This window comes from Aegilops tauschii, chromosome 3 (genome assembly GCF_002575655.3).
Source record: "Aegilops tauschii subsp. strangulata cultivar AL8/78 chromosome 3, Aet v6.0, whole genome shotgun sequence".
Lineage (NCBI taxonomy): Eukaryota > Viridiplantae > Streptophyta > Magnoliopsida > Poales > Poaceae > Aegilops > Aegilops tauschii.
The window spans coordinates 314,447,199-314,464,426 of NC_053037.3; positions in this window are offsets into that span (position 1 = coordinate 314,447,199).

Sequence of the window (17,228 nt, forward strand, 5' to 3'; positions counted from 1 at the left end):
TGGGCCACTCTGTGCACGTGGGAGAGAGAAAAGGCAACCGAAGAGCCCGTCCAATCCATTGCATGCAGCAGTCAAACCACCGCACCTCTCCTCATGCATGCGCATAACTTCTCCCATTTACTTCTCCATCGGGAACCGATTTTCCTCCTTGATCTTCATTTGCATCCAAACCACACTGCATTCACATTGTTTTAACCTCTTCACATCCTCCTGGAGTAATTCCGAAGCCCCTATAAATAATCATCTTCTTCAGTTAGACTAGCCATCTAATCCTAATTCTCCAAACCATAGCCCTCCGGTCCAGCGGTTCCAAGTGGCGAAAGAGATCGAGATGCAGGTTTTTAGCGTCCAACATGTCCTCGTCGAAGGCTCGTTGAGCATAGTTGCCACAGTCACCGACCACCCAAGGGTTGTTCGGAAGTGGATCAACAATGCATCCAACTCCCTCCAAAAGGTGGAGATTAATGTCATCGGTCTCGACGCAGAGTACACGGAGCGTGCCACTAGGAAGATCCAACGCGCCGCTGTCCTTCAACTGTGCCTCGAAGATGATGTTTTGGTGTACCACATCATACACGCGCCCTCCATACCAGGTGAGCTTCACGATTTCTTGTCTCGGGAGGACATATACTTCTGTCAGGCAGCCATCGCAGGGGACAAATAGAAGTTGGAGCCGTACAACCTTGATTTGAAAAGCATCGCTGACCTACAAACCAGAATAAAAATTCCTGTAGAAGATTGTGATAAACCGACACCATCCCTATTCGACGTAGCAAATTTTGTGCTAGGAACAAATCTTTAGAAGGGTGACGAGACGCTGGCATTAAGGTCGTCTGGATGGGAGAATTATCCCTTGACGTACGAGCGGATAAAATATGCTGCCCTCGATGCCCGTGTGAGTTTCGAGATAGCTGCAAGGTCCAGAGAGCTTGTTGCGAAGCCGTCTCCCACGGAAAATGAGAACAAGAAGAAGAAGAAGAAGATGCTGCACCAGAAGCAGGGCATTATGGATGGATGAACTATTTCCTCTCTTGTAAAAAAAATATTCCCTCTCTATGTATATTGATATAGATGGACTATTTCGATGGTGTGCATGTCTTTGGAACAAGTAGTAGCATGGGTCCGCTTGACTATAAGGAACTATTTATCCGCCTAGCTTTCTCTACTACTCCTTCCAGTGATCGGTATGCAATGCGTGTGTCCGTAGACATGACAGCTTGACCATGGAAGTTCAACTACGACGACCATCACGTTTCATCCACTGCCACTCGCGATTCCCACAACGCCGCTCCAACCCACGGCACCACGTCCCCCGACGTGCACCTCACCCCTCTCGGCCGCACAGCCCCTCTGCCTTTGTGTGCATGACATGTGGGCCACCTTAAATGCGGCGAGAATCAAGTTTCTACCACAGCCACATGCGATTCCCACGACGCCGCACGAACCCATGACACCACATGTCCCGCACCATCGAATTTTCATCCAGCGGCTGTGACACTTTTCGTCCCGGGCATCAATCCTTAGCTGGAGTACTTCTGTACTATAGGTAGTACCCTCCGGTGTGGCCATCTACGCCTCGTAACGCCCAGCTGTGGCACCCTCGCCACGGCCACGCCACCACCGGCCGGTTCATCTCGAACGAGTGAGTCGCGAACCACACCACCACCATGAGAATGACATGTGGGCCAGCCGCATTTAAGGTCCGCATGTCATTGACTCATAGGCCAGGCACTAAGCCACTGAAGTTCGGTCCCGTGGGCCCCGAGAGGGAAATGTAACTCCTGCGGCAGGCCTTGTGGTGCTCCCGCAGTACGAGCTCGTGCCAAACCCGGAATTTGTTTCTTACTACCACCAACTACTAGTAAGGTACACGTGCATTGCACGCATGAGATTCTGGTGGTTTGTGCATTATGCTTCTACATGTGGAGTCTTCTAGATTCTACATGTGGCAAAATCTGGTGGAATGTAGATGATATCCAACGGCCAGTAGTGCTCGGATTTGCCATCTTTGTACCGTCGGATTGGCTTCATCCAACGACCAAATTTCAAAGTTATGGTTTGGTTTGCAGCCTAAGGTTGCTGCGCCTAAGCTTAGGCGTGCCACAAGTGTGTTTGGTTGCGTTCTCGTCTCAGCATAGTTGTTCCCTCTTCATGCATGCTCAACTCAACACCCCTCTTCATGTATGCTCTCTTCATGCATGCTTCTAGTGTATTTGTGCTAATCTAGTGTGGACTCATGCACCCTCCATACACTCTACCAAACACCTAAAAATGGGTCGAGAAGGGAACTCTTGGGATCATGCACCCTTCATACACCCTACCAAACACACCAGGCATGTGTTTGGTTCATTGCTACGCTTGTGGCTTGCCACACTTTTCTAGCTACATGGTCCACATGTCATAGACTCAACTTCTTGCCAAATCTTGCCACACTTGTGGTGGCCATTTTGTTAGCCACATTTTTTGTGGCAGACACACTTTGCCTAAGCTTAGTTGTGGCAAAGTTAGTCATGAATGAAGTTCAACCATGGAGTCTTCTAGATTCTACATGTGGCAGAATCTGGTGGAATGTAGATATATCCAACAGCCAGTAGTGCTCGGATTTGCCATCTTTGTACCGTCGGATCGGCTTCATCCAACGACCAACTTTCAAAGTTATTCACACACTATATAGGGGGTATAGATATAGATGTGCCAGCCCGTTGCAATGGATCCAAAGTATATCTGTTTAGTGGAGTGCACTCTAAACACATTATCTATTTATTTTTCTCTAACCTTTCGTAGCCATGCAACCAAGCCACATAAGCTTTATGGGTGCCCCCCACATCATATTATTCATACTACGTTGATAGAAAAAAGATAAATCACCCAAAACAAGATCTTCCCGTTTTTTGTTCCTACGATGTTGTGTCGTGCACGTACCTACTAGTTGTATAGTGGTAGTACTAGTTGTATAGTACAAACTTGGTACTAGTAGGAGTAGAGTAGTGCGGAATGCTCCTACTCTATCAACGAGCCCCATCTGACACCAAATTTCTTGGCTTCCGTGCTACAGCTAGATCTTCCCCTCATTTCTGTTTTCCAACCCGGCGGCGGGTGGGGTGCGGTTTGCCAATAGTCGGTTTGCTCACCGGCGGTCCCACATGAAAGTGAAAATGCTAGGCAACACGCCTTCCCTAAGCTATGTGTCGTGCCGGACGGGTCGTGGAGTACTCCCGATTCCTGGGCGTGTGTGTGTGGGGGGGGGGTGCGACGCGAACGTGGCATGCCTTTTCCTTTTACTAGCAATGTGCCCGTGCGTTGCGACGGATCCAAAGTACTAGAATAGTAGTACTTGTTCACAAACTTGAAAGAAATCACTCTTGTTTTGATATACTCCTAATATATTACTCCCTCCGTTCCTAAATATTTGACTTTTTAGAGATTTCAAATGGACTATCACATATGGATTATATAGACATATTTTGAAGTGTAGATTCACTCATTTTGCTCCGTATGTAGTCACTTATTGAAATCTCTAGAAAGACAAATATTTAGGAACGGAGGGAGTACTTTTCACTCAAAATATATTTCTCAGGTTGTTTTGATGAGGTGAGGGAGGGATGTGGTTGCTTTCAAGATAATAAGGGGTTTTCTGCAAATTGGAGCAGAGAAGTGGGCTATTGTTGCAAAAATGCCATAACTTACCTCATAGCCGTTAGATGCAGATCTAATGGTCAGAAACGACGGATGGCAGACACACCACCATCACCAACTGAGTCTTTTATAGGAGTATATATTTCTCAGGCTGTTTTGATGAGGTGAGGGAGGGATGTGGTTGCTTTCAAGATAATAAGGGGTTTTCTGCAAATTGGAGCAGAGAAGTGGGCTATTGTTGCAAAAATGCCACAACTTACCTCACAGCCGTTAGATGCAGATCTAATGGTCAGAAACGACGGATGGCAGACACACCACCATCACCAATTGAGTCTTTTATAGGAGTAGGAGTAGAGAAACATGTATAAATTGTAACATTTTGGTTCTGCTCCTTGGCACGATCGATAGATAGAAATAACGACTGGAAACGCTAGGGCGGGGCTATTTCCGCCAGATAAGCAGGGTACATAGTAGCTAGGTTGGCGCATCGTCGGTTTGGTCACATGCGGTCCGACATGTTCTAGTGTTTCTAGCAAGATGCCCGCGCGTTGCACGAAGTTGATGGAAAAGGTAAGCACAACTTATAAATTGACGGATGGAGTACTAATTACAGTGATGCATATAATTAAGCAAAGGGATCGCACATGTTGGTATTGACTGGAACGAGAATGCAATAGCACAATAAGAATTAAGGCCACGATGATGATGCGATCACAGTGTTGGTTACAGAAGGCAATAAGAAAGATGCATCCATCAACGTACGACCTCATCCTCCTCAACTTAGTGCGCCGGGCCACCGACCAGCGGCTAAGGAGCGGCGGCTTTTGTGGCGAGGTCGAGGTGCTTCTCAACAAAGGCATCCAAGGCTTCCAGCCGGTTGAGGAAGGCCAACGTCGTAGCGTCCTCACTGGCCTTGTAGATACCTATGTACACGATTTGCTCCTACACGTGGATGTGTAGGTCGATGAATTCTTGCAGGGCGAGGTGCCTCGCGGTGAGCGCGACCTCCAGGTGGACATTCTTCGTGGCGTCGGCGGGCAGTCGCAGGGCCACTAGTGCTTGAAAGAGGTTCTGGCCACGGAGGCCAATTAGGGTGGCAGGCAATGAGGAGCCCGGGCGCGTGGGCTGGAGGAGTACGACGATGTCGTCCACGAGCTTCTTGAGGATGGTGAACTTGTTGGTGGTGGCAACGATCATCTGGTCCAACTGAGAGTCGTAGTTGGCGTCGACGGCGGCCATCCACCAGCCGGTCTCCAACACCGTCTGGAGACGATCCTCGGCGCCATGCCGCAGGCCGACGTCGTGGACCATCTGGCACCGCCGCTGGCCGCTCGCGCGCATCGCTGCCATGGGTTTGGAGTGAGCTCTTTTGCGCTTAGTGTAGGTGCTTAGGCAAATGGTTAGGTGCGTACGATGTGGTAGATGCATTGGAATGGAGGGGCGCCTTTATATGAGGGCAAGCTGCGTTGCATTCACATCGTGCAGCCTCTTTTCCCGGTCCTCCTCCCATTACTTCCCTCATGCATTAATTGAAGGAGGATGCATTGGCCGTTCAAAATTTTGGGAACCGCTACTCCCTTGCTCATCTGCATTAAAGCCGTATCGGGAACTGCGCCGCCCGCTGTCAAATCGAATAGTACTGCGCCGCCCGCTGCACGCCCGGCTGAACACGCCTCCTCGCCTCCATCAAACCCCTCCGTTAAACCCGCATGCAAACTGAGAAACCTACTCCAGCCACACGTCCGTTCATGAGCGGGCCGGAATTAAACGCAACGCCAGCTGAGCTCCTCCCGTCCGCCCTCAGTTTAAACGAGGCCAGACGTCGGCCAAGCTCCTACCGTCCGCCCTCTATTTACACGAGGCCAGACAGACAGCGGGCAAGAATCGCACGCCTCCGTCGCTCCCCCATCTCCTCCTTCACCATTTTCTCCACTCCTCCGATGGCTTCCGAGGAGACGTTCTCCGACATATTGCCCGGCTGGGTGGCCCGCCGAGCCCTCCGGATACGGGCGAGGCCGCTCGGTGCTTCACCAACCTTGCTTGGCCCGATGAAGCCAGTTGCCGCCCCAAGCAGGCGCGTGGTTCAGCAACTCGCCGTTCCAGTTTAGCTCGATGAGGAGTGGCGAGTTGCTCCACGCCGGCACGGCGGCGAGCACACCGGTACGGGCATCGTCGCTGCCGCGTCGTACCGCGCCTCCCGTGTCTGTGGGCGTGCCTCCCGTGCCTGCGGCATCGCCATGCAGGCAGAGACAAAAGCCGGGTGTGTGGACAGCGACGAGTCGGTGGCCAGCTTCTCCGTGTCCGCCGCCATCATCGAGGAAGAAGTAGAACACGGGAGGCCGCCGCCACTTGGGTCCCATGAAGGCCACCGCCGAGGCGACGAATGTGCATTCAGGTGGTTTCTTTGCTCCTTCGTCTCTTCCGAGGACCTTCGTCGACCCCGCAAAGTGTCTGCCGGACATGAGGAAGACAAAGGGATCCGCGGGCAGCCATTTAGATTATGTACTCCCTCTCCAGCTGGCGGGAAATTTTTGTTCTAAGAATGGATATTTCGTATGTATCTATAACTAAAATAAGTCTAGATACATCCATTTCTAGGACAAGTATTTCCGGACGGAGGGAGTATTAATTATACCAAGAGAGCCGGATTGGCACCGCTTAGTTCATGTAAATGTAGTGAAATCTGCTACCTCTTGAGCACTGCGTTGGTTTTCCCTTGAAGAGGAAAGGGTGATGCAACAAAGTAGCGTAAGTATTTCCCTCAGTTTTTGAGAACCAAGGTATCAATCTAGTAGGAGGCCACACACGAGTCCCTCGCACCTACACAAACAAATAAATCCTCGCAACCAACGCAATAAAAGGGTTGTCAATCCCTTCACGGTCACTTACGAGAGTGAGATCTGATAGATATGATAAGATAATATTTTTGGTATTTTTATGATAAAGATGCAAAGTAAGGAAAGCAAAATAAAGACGACGCTAGAAATAACTTGTTGACGGGAGATAAATATGATGGAAAATAGACCCGGGGGCCATAGGTTTCACTAGTGGCTTCTCTCATGAGCATAAGTATTACGGTGGGTGAACAAATTGCTGTTGAGCAATTGACAGAATTGAGCATAGTTATGAGAATATCTAGGTATGATCATGTATATAGGCATCACGTCCAAGACAAGTAGACCGACTCCTGCCTGGATCTACTACTATTACTCCACACATCGACCGCTATCCAGCATGCATCTAGAGTATTAAGTTCATAAGAACAGAGTAACGCCTTAAGTAAGATGACATGATGTAGAGGGATAAACTCATGCAATATGATATAAACCCCATTTTGTTATCCTCGATGTCAACAATACAATACTTGTCTTGGACGTGATGCCTATATACATGATCATACCTAGATATTCTCATAACTATGCTCAATTCTGTCAATTGCTCAACAGTAAGATTGAACCCAAAGCTAACAAGATTGGACCCACGGCCTATACTATCACTGGGAAAGGACACCGCAAGATTGAACCCAAAGCTAAGCACTTCTCCCATTGCAAGAAAGATCAATCTAGTAGGCCAAACCAAACTGATAATTCGAAGAGACTTGCAAAGATAACCAGTCATACATAAAAGAATTCAGAGAAGATTCAAACATTGTTCATAGATAAACTTGATCATAAACCCACAATTCATCGGTCTCAACAAACACACCACAAAAGAAGATTACATCGAATAGATCTCCACAAGAGAGGGGGAGAACATTGTATTGAGATACAAAAGAGAGAAGAAGCCATCTAGCTAATAACTATGGACCCGAAGGTCTGAGGTAAACTACTCACACATCATCGGAGAGGCTATGGTGTTGATGTAGAAGCCCTCCGTGATCGATGCCCCCTCCGGCGGAGCTCCGGAAAAGGCCCCAAGATGGGATCTCACGGGTACAGAAGGTTGCGGCAGTGGAATTAGGTTTTTGGCTCCGTTTCTGGTAGTTTGGGGGTACGTAGGTATATATAGGAGGAAGAAGTACGTCGGTGGAGCAACGTGGGGCCCACGAGGGTGGAGGGCGCGCCCCCTACCTCGTGCTTTCCTGGTTTATGTCTTGACATAGGGTCCAAGTCCTCTGGATCACGTTCGTTCCGAAAATCATGTTCCCGAAGGTTTCATTCCGTTTGGACTCCGTTTGATATTCTTTTTCTGCGAAACTCTGAAATAGGAAAAAAACAGCAAATCTGGGCTGGGCCTCCGGTTCATAGGTTAGTCCCAAAAATAATATAAAAGTGTATAATAAAGCCCATTAATGTCCAAAACAGAATATAATATAGCATGGAACAATAAAAAATTATAGATACGTTGGAGACGTATCAAAATCCATCATGTTTATATGAAGATCCGGCTTTTTTCACGAAATCCTTCATGCTTATATGAAATCAGTCCGTGTTTGCACGAATTTCATCTGGTTGGTTAGAGTTGTGAAAATGTATGCCGCTGGCGTTTGATGTCGTCCTCCGCGGAAGGAAGCGGGAGGAAATTTGCCGACTGCCGTTGGAGATGCTCTTATGCTGGAAATAATAGAGTGACATCCAATCCATTTGAGTTAATTGCGTGATGATTGTCCCTCTATAAAAAGTTAATTGCATGTACAGTGTACACGTGACTTGCAGGGTGGCTACGGCTTCGTACAGAAAGTTAAAAAGAAACAAGTCCATCCTTAATCTTATATTCGAAGTACTCTATGGGTTCCACTGTCAGTATAGTAGCGAAAGAAGTATATATTAAATAAGTAATATATAATAAAAAAATCTAAAGTCAAAGACAAAATTCGAACTCATGTCATCGCGCTGCGAGCATCCGGCGCTAACCAGTCCAGCACATTTTTGTTGTAGACCATGCTGGAGATATATCTCCATGTCTACTCTTATACTCCATCCGTTCCTAAATATTTGTCTTTTTCAGATTTCAAATGGACTACCACATACGGATGTGTATGTAGACATATTTTAGAGTGTAGATTCACTCATTTTGCTCCATATGTAGTCACTTGTTGAAATCTCTAAAAAGACAAATATTTAGGAATGGAGGGAGTAGAAAACAGAGTTGGTGATGATGGTGTGCGTGCCGTCCTGCAATATAGGCCGTTGGATTTATATCTAACGGATAGGAAGAAAACTATGGCAATTTTGCAAAAATATACCCACACCCCTCTCCACGTTCCCAAATATGGCCTTCCCTCGTTCATCCTTTTCTCTCACAAGATAAACTACTCATACAAATGCATCTTGATGTTCCGTGCAGCGCACGGGCATCTAGCTAGTTTCTTTTAAAATAATTACTGCAATAATTGGGTTGAAGTGATATATTTTATGTCTGCCCCGAATGATTTCAGATTCACTAGTAGTAACAAATAAAAGGTTGCCTTGTTAATTAACAGAAAACAGGGTGATAACTATCACATGAGGCCGGTAAAAACGAGGCACACTGGGTTCAGCGTCATCGTCACTACAGCTGTGCGCGCGCGAGAAGTCTACATATCGAGGGGGCTACTGAGCGAGGCACAGAGACACAATGTTTGAGAGAGAAACCAATTGACAGATTACGATCAGATCGAGTTGTCACCCTTCTGCTGTCATTGTTGGGGTGGGGGGGGGAGGGGGAGGGAGAGAAAGACGTATCGAGAGTGTGCGCGGTAGGCACAGAGGCACAACTAGCGAGTGTGTATGTGTGTTTGAAAGAGGAGTAGATAGATTACTATCAAGATCGAGGTGTCGCCCTACTCCTTCAGTGTCGGGTAGTGTGTGTGCGTCTGTGTGTGTTTGAGAGAGAAGCCAGTCGATAGATTAGTATCAAGATCGAGGTGTCACCCTACTCCTTCGGTGTTGGTAAGCGTGTGTGTGTGGTTCTGTGGGTGTGGGTGTGTGTGTCGGGGGGGGGGGGCAGTGACACTTACATATACCTACTCTTATAAAAAACAGAGTTGGTGATGATGGTGTTCCTGCCATCCTGCAATATAGGCCATCTGATTTATACCCGACGGATAGGAAGGAAACTATGGCAATTTTGCAAAAAGATACCCACACCCCTCTCCGCATTTGCAAATAAGGCATTCCCTCGTTCATCCTTTTCTCCCACAAGATAAACTACTCATACAAATGCATCTTGATGTTCGGTGCAACACATGGGCATCTTGCTAGTAGGGAGAAGGAGTTTGTGTGACACATATCTAGCTATATTAAGGGATAGGTAGATAGCATTTGTGCGAGGCATACTTAAAGCATCACGAAGATAAACAAAATTGTGTGCATGCAAGTGCCGGAAAAAATGAAGCGAGAAACAATGTGTGTGTGTGTGAGAGAGAGAGGGAGAGAGAGAGAGAGCGAAATCTCAAAACAAAAGGTGCTCTGTTGGAATCCCATTGTATGTATTCATATGGTTCCGGAACTCGAGTTAACCTTAGGCATGTGTGAGAGACATTATTATACTTTGAGACATTAGTGGTTGTGGGTGGGCGGAATTAAAGGGGTGGGCGTGTTTGACAGAGAGAGAGTGTCTTTTTCTGTGTGAGAGACTTGTAGGACGGGGTAGAAAGACGAATTCTAACCTTGACGGAGGGAGAGAAATACACGAAGTGCGTGTGTGTGATTCCGATGCCCACAGGGAAATGAGATATGTATGCGTGTGAGAGAGATTGCACAATTCATTCACGTATCACTATCTAGCGATCGTGGACGTGCATCGTTTGAACATAAATCAATATCTACTTCGTATCGTGGCCAAAGGTACAATATCGATTCAACGCTATAAAGATTGGACACTCACATATCACATTTTTTCTATTTAAATAAACCTTTTCAGTTGTGCATGCCAAAGTTACAGTGATGTTTCTTCAGACAACCAATGTAGCTATCATGTACATGCACCATTGTTACTCTTGCATTCAAACTCATTAGTCTTGGATGATTTAAGGTTCTATTATGAAGTAATATATGTAATATTCATATATGAATTCAACGGGTACGCAATTTATGAAATAGAGGCTATGTAATCATATGAGGTAACACTTTTAAGTAGCGGACTACAATATCCATTTCTTTTTGTGCGCCTCTAACTAACACGTCAATGCATTATGTTTAAAGTAAATAACCAATTGCACTAAATTATCTATTTACACAAGAAATACATAGGCTGAGCGTTTGATCCATTTTTTGTGAACGTGCCACTACACCCGTACGATTGGCCGCGCCCGTGTGAACGTCCAAGTTATCGGCGCATCATCCCGAGTTATTGTCTTTTTTTCTGGGGTGGACTTCACACCAGTTATTAACTGCTGACGCGTGCCCCGTGTACACAGTCTCGCATGACCTTCCCGCTAGCACGGTCCAAAATTAGTTGAAACTGGATACGAATGATCCCGCGGGCGGCAAAATCTCCCGCCTCCTTCTAAAATTTCCGCCACCTTAGTCTTTAGCATGCGAAATTCCCCTTTTGTCCTTGGTGCACGGAGACCAACAGTTACAATACTGCCCTCATCTACATAATAGGTCGGGGCTGCTTTGGTAACTTCCGGTTCCCCCCACTACACGGCACCCCCATTTCCTCTCCCCCTCCCGCAAAAACGACTAACTCCACAGCACCAGAGCATCTCACATCACGCTGTCCGTACTTCATTGGCCTTTCTCCCCTCCCCTCTCGAAACCCTAGACTGCTCATCCACCGGCGTACCAAAGCCCATTCAGTGCCAGCGGCGTCCACCTCGCCGGATCTGCTTCTGCGGCCGCATCTACCCCTCCCACCTCCCCTAGAAACAAGTAGACTGCTCATCCACCACTGTACCCCAGCCCATTCAGTGTCGGCCTTGTCCACTATGCCGTATCTGCTTCGCCGGTACTCTCATCAACCGCAGCGCATCTGCAGCGGCTCATTTGTACTCCCCACTTGAGACGCTTCGTCCACACCCCCCAGAGCCGCCCCACCGACGCCCCCGTCGACGGTCTCTGATCCTCTTCGCCGACACCTTCCTCAACCCTACCGGAGCCACTTCGCCGACACCATCATCAACCCCACCGGAGTAGCTTCGCCTATACCATTTTCAACCCTACCGGGGCCGCTTTGCCAACTCTCAAGTCCACGGCCTCAGATCCGCTTCCTCGCTCCCTCATCCAACCTACCGGAGCAGCTTCTGACGCCCCGTCCACGGCCGCAGATCCGCATCGTCGACACCATCCTTAACCCAACCACCGGAGCAGCTTCACCTACGCCCTTGTCCACGGCCACAGATCCGCTTCGCCCACACCGTAGTCCACCCTACCGGAGCCGCTCCACAAACACCCTACTCGACGGTTCTAGATCTCCTTACCGGACCCCGACAGCCAGCGCAGCGTCATCACCCTTGACGTTTCTAACCTGATTCCCACCGTCTGGCAAGATGCCAAGCACCCGCCACGGCCTAGGTACTTGTCACCTTTAAACCCGTCCAACATCACCTGCCCGATGTACTTCAAATATACTAACAGGTCGTTGTTACCTGTTATGCAGCTGGCAAAAACTACAAGGACGATGTTTCTTCTGGATCTAACAGCTTGGCCAACCAAGATCCTGGACCGAGGCATTGCTATGATCTTGTAAGCGTGTCTCTCTCTCTTGTATTGTTCTGTGCCTGCCAGCGTGCTTTGCTAGGATTTTCGACCAGTAATCCCTTTGTGCAGACAATGATTTCTACTACTGGCTGCTAAATTAGATATGTAGATGTCATACATGATACTACCTCGTACCTCCATTCCTAAATATAAGTCTTTCTAGAGATTCCACTATAGGCTACATATGGAGCAAAATGAGTGAATCTACACACGAAAATGCATCTATATACATTTGTATGTGGTCCATACTGGAATCTCTACATAGACATATATTTAGGAACAGAGGCAGTACATTACACAAAATCGTAGGTGGCATGTAGGAATTCCAGTACACTACATTAGGCTCCCTTAGAGTGCCTGCTAGTCCAGCACATAGAGTCATGGCTAATTTATGCTACACACACAATAATTAATTGGTGGTTTAAATATGCGCTAGGGATATGCAATGTATTATCATGTAGAGATGTCTGAAATTAGCCGTGTCAAATTGCAGATAGGGTTACACAATGAAAAAGTACAAGATGTATGTGGCAATTTTATGGAACATCGCAAAAAAGGAGAGCCAGCGGTGAGCCTATACAGTGTGCTATGGTACGTCACTCCTCCATTGCAATCATCGTGACATGTTATTTGTATGTCAGTTGTATTGGCCAAGTTTCTTAGGGACAGTTATTACGAGTTATCCTAAGAAAATAAGCACCTGTGAATATAAGCTCCATGTAATAAGCCAACCAGTTCTTTTCATTGCGTTTTCAGCTTATCATTGGTATGATCAGTGAAAAGTCTAGATTGCATTATATTTTTTCATTTTGCTGCCCATATGAAGATTAATTTGACTTGCAAACATCACAAATTGAACCCAGTGCAGTAATTAATATGATAGGAAAACAGACCATCACTATTTGCTCAAAATGCAAATACAAAGATACCATCTACTTGGCACAATCTACTTTGGTCAATGTTTTCCATAGAGTCCCCATTGCCTAATTTAAACGAAAAACACATGACCCACATTTAAATGAAGAACAATTATTTATTGAAATTCGATGGTCCAAGTGGCTGGTTATTATCATATAGCAGCACCACCTAAAAGCATCATATAGCAGCAGCAGCTCATAACAACTCATCATACAGCAGCAGCAGCAGTGTGCAATTCATCATATACCAGCAGCAACTCATAGCAATTCATCATATAGCAGCAGTAGGAGCAGCTCATAGCAATTCATCATATAGCAGCAACAGGAGCAGCTCATAGCAATTCATCATATAGCAGCAGCAGGAGTAGCTCATAGCAATTCATCATATTGAAAGTGCGTTATATCGACTAGAGGGGGGTGAATAGGCGATTTTTATGAATTCTTCACTGAGGAATTTGCGGGTGAGGAAATTCCTGAGTGAAGAACTACTCAGATGTAAACATAGCAGAACACAAGCATGGTCATCATGATGAAATGAAGACAAGCACAGAGTACAGAAAGCGTAACCACAGGATAACACGGAATGAAGACAAATAGACTGAAGAAATTGAACTGAGGAAATTGAGAAAGTCTTCAGTCAAAGTCTTCAAAAACAGATATGAACAAGAGCACAACACAGTAATGAGGAAATGAAAGAGTTGAGGAAATAGAACCAGTAGGCTTGGTGAAGACAACGATTTGGTAGATCAGTTCCAACAGTTGTGACAGTCGTACGTCTGGTTGGAGCGGCTAGGTATTTAAACCTGAGGACACACAGTCCTCACCGTATTCTCCTTGAGCTAAGGTCACACAGACCTCTCCCAATCACTCGTGGTAAGTCTTTAGGTGACTTCCAAACCTTCACAAACTCGGTCACTCGGCGATCCACAATTTCCTCTTGGATGCTCTAGACCATGACGCCTAACCGTCTGGAAGATGCACAGTCTTCAAAGGTAACAAGCGTCGGATCCACGCAGGATCAATCTCTTCAGTGATGCTCAATCACTTTGGGTTTGTAGGTGTTTGGGTTTGGATTTTCCTCACTTGATGATTTTCGCTCAAAGTCCTCGGAGGATGGGATGCTGTCAAATGACAAATGTCAATTTCTCTCGGAGCAGCCAACCAGCTAGTGGTTGCAGGGGGTGGCTATTTCTAGCCTAGGGAGCAGCCCGACATGATAAGACATAAATGCCCTTCAATGATATGACTGTTAGGTGGGTAGATATTTTGGGACAGCTGGCGCGTAGCACAGCAACGGTCGGAATTTTGAGGCTCAAATTCCTCAGGGCTATCATGATCCTCACTGTGTAGGCAATCCGCACTGGCGAATTCCTAACTCCTCAGTCAGAATAAGTTCCTCAGCGACCAGAAGAACTTCGTCTCTGTCACTGAAGAAATTGACTGAACTGTATGAGATTTCCAATGGCTTCACTCAAAGGGATTGGTAGGTTTAGGATTTTGAGTTGAACATCACATGGAAATTTTTCCTTAGTATTTCCTCGACCCCCTTTAACAGTACGGTGTTTCCTATGACTCAAGAAAGAGAAAATGAAACTACGAAAACAAAAGTCTTCATGCTTCATGTTCCTTGAATGAATGCCAAGTCTTCAAGGTCACACCAATTTCTTCACTTTCAAAGTCTTCAGAAAACCAAAATCTTCAGTCGAAGATATTCATTTTTAGGGGTCGACTTTCTCTGTAAATATCAAACTCCTCATAGACTTATGGTCCTGTGTACACTCATAAACACATTAGTCCCTTAACCTATAAGTCTTCAATACACCAAAATCACTAAGGGGCACTAGATGCACTTGCAATCTCCCCCTTTTTGGTGATTGATGACAATATAGGTTAAGTTTTCAACGGGGATAATCATATGAAGTGTAAATACTGATATTGAGGAATTTGATTGCAAGATATAGAAGAACTCCCCTTGAAGATGTGCATAGTGAGGAATTTTCTTTTGAAGCAATGCACACTTGAAGAGTATAATCATGGAGATCTCCCCCTATATCTTGTAATTCATACACGCATTTGACATATAATATGAAGAATTTGAAATGCATGATGAAATATGGTGACTGATGTAATTCAGCATGCGTGCATTAACATTAACGAGGAATAAGCATGCAGAAGAACACAGCAAAAGTATCAGGCCACCATAGAGTTTAAGTTTACAACTCGATCCAGCAAAGTCTTCAAAAGAACGAGAGTTGTAACTTAGCAAAAACGCCCATATAGATAGACCCGCTTGAAGACTAACTCAAATTTCTCCCCCTTTGTCATCGAATGACCAAAAGGATCGAAAATGAGGACTAACGCCCCTGAAGAACTCTACAAAAAAAAGACACATCCATGACATTTTGGGCCGAACGAATTTTTTTCTGTCATACTTATGACACTTCTATGACAATAATTGTGACAAAACACGGTATCATCATAGATGTGGTGGGGTCCTACTTCTATGACAAAAAATCATGACAGAAAATGGGCTTTTCGTCCTGGGCGGGCCGGAGACGCAGCTGCATGACATTCTTTGGGCCGTCCATGACGGAAAAAACCATGGTAGAAGCGAGGGTGCGGAAAATATCAGGGAGTCCCCGGTTACGGTGGGTGGTCGGGGGCCGAGCGATGCGCGTTTCTCTCGTACGTACGCGCATGTGTGCGAGGCGTTGGGCTCTAACTGAACCCGAGCGATTGTACTGCAGGCTACGCGTTACTGAACCCGTGCGATCGATCGATGGCTGTTAACTGAACCCGATCGAGCGATTCCTTCGCTACTGCTGCTAACTAAACCCGATCGATGCTGCCTCTGGATGAACAGTGAGCGTTGCGGGGGGGGGGGGGGGGTGGATGAACAGTTCCCAGTGGGGGTGGATGAAAAGGACCCCGTGGTGTTGCCTCTGGATGAACAGTACCCTGATCGATCGAGCCAGTTGGGGCTGGATGAATAGGACCCCGTGGAGTGCTAGATGAACAGGACCACCCCGTGGAGGGCAGGATGAACAGTAGACGGTGGAGGGCAGGATGAACAGTAGCCCGTGGAGGGGTGGTTGAACAGGAGCCCGTGGAGAGGGCTGGTTGAACAGTAGCTGGTGGAGTAGCGCGCGGTGGAGGCTGGATGAACAGGAGCCCGTGGATGAACAGTCGCAGGTGGAGGCTGGAGGAGGTTGACGGTGGATGAACCGTAGCCCATGGAGGCTGGAGGGGGTCGACGGTGGAGATGAACATTATCCCGTGGAATCCGTTTTGCGGTACGCCACACCCCTCCCGATGAACAGGACCCCCATTTCGACCATAGCACTCCAACACAAGTCCGTTTCCTCCGTTTTGCGGTACGCTACACCCCTCCCGATCAACAGGACCCCCGTTTCGACTGTAGGAGGTCTGTTTCCTCCGTTTTGCGGTACGCCAGACCCCTCCCGATGAACATGATCCCGTTTCGAACATGGACGTTCGAACACAAGGTCATTTCCTCCATTCTGCGGTACGCCAAGGCATGTTTCCATCAGCTGTTCTGTCCAAGCCCTCCCGATGAACACGACGACGCATTCCGTTCCGACCCAGCCGGTTGGCTCCCCATGAACACGATGACGATGCTGTTTCTCCGTTCCGACCCAGCCATGTACACGAGCCCTGGCCGTACGTATGCGCGAGTAGGCGTTCAAGACCTTGCCCGTATGTACGTACGTGGCCATATTTTCTTTCTTGCACACTGGCCGCTGTACGTGCGTTTACATGCTACGTGCGCGCCTCTACTACGACACGTGCGCGCCTCTACATCGACCAGTATGTACGTACACGTTCGCGACCAGAATGACAACGCTACGTACGCTTCGACCAGGTGGGTACCGACTGTCAGGCACTTCCTTGCCTGCGAAGATGTAGCTGGTGGGTCCCAGCAGTCAGGGGGGCGAATCATTTTTTTTGCCCGGACGCACTTCCTTTCGTGCGAAGATGTAGCTGGTGGGTCCCAGCAGTCAGGGGGAAACGTTTTTTCGCGAAATACGGT